The following is a 719-nucleotide window of genomic DNA, read 5'->3' as shown; positions in this document are numbered from 1 at the left end:
AAAGAAAGAAAGAAGAAAGAAAAAGAAAGAGGGTTGAAATATACTGACAGAGGAAGTTAGAAACTCTTCAATGCTCTGAAGGTCTTTAAACAAGGGAGATTGTCTATCTAGGTAGAATGGTTGCATGTGATCCTGACTAGATATAGAGGGCTAAATTAGAGGAAATTTTAAGGACCCTTTCAGATGAACAGATATACTATTTATATCAAAGTCAAAAGAAATAGAATGCAAAGATGCTACAAAGATGGGTGAGAAATCTAGGGTTAACATTTAATAAGGGAAAAGTAAAGCTATCCCGTTAGATGCATAAATCTAAGACAAACAGCAAGGAAACAACGAGTGGGAAACAGAAACAATAAAATGCATGTACCCTGCTGGGCTGATAGAGCTGTCTTCTACAAAAACAATGTTTTCTCGTGAATCTTGCAAAGGAAAGGGGGTGATGGTTTGTTCCAGCTTACCCTGGAAGAATCCCATCTTATCTCAAAATTCTCGAGACTTAAAGCTCTTCAACAATCTGAAGCCCTGTAGATTGAGCCTTGGAAAACCATTAATAAAAAAGACTACTCCGGCCGGGCACGGTGGCTCACGCCTGTAGTCCCGGCACTTTGGGAGCCCGAGGAGGGCAGATCACGAGGTCAGGAGATCAAGACCATCCTGGCTGACACGGTGAAACCCCGCCTCTAATAAAAAAAAAAAAAAAAAAAAAAAAAAAAAAA

At 39.6% G+C, this 719-nt stretch overlaps 1 protein-coding gene across 4 annotated transcripts in view; it reads right to left on the bottom strand.

Annotated features, from left to right (window-relative positions):
• NCKAP1L (NCK associated protein 1 like) overlaps positions 1-719 on the bottom strand; it is a 46,342-nt gene that overhangs the window by 43,234 nt on the left and 2,389 nt on the right. The gene's annotated exons all lie outside the window — the stretch shown is intronic.

This window comes from Piliocolobus tephrosceles, chromosome 10, assembly GCF_002776525.5.
Source record: "Piliocolobus tephrosceles isolate RC106 chromosome 10, ASM277652v3, whole genome shotgun sequence".
NCBI classification, from domain to species: Eukaryota; Metazoa; Chordata; class Mammalia; order Primates; family Cercopithecidae; genus Piliocolobus; species Piliocolobus tephrosceles.
This window is presented reverse-complemented; position numbering and strand designations above follow the sequence as displayed.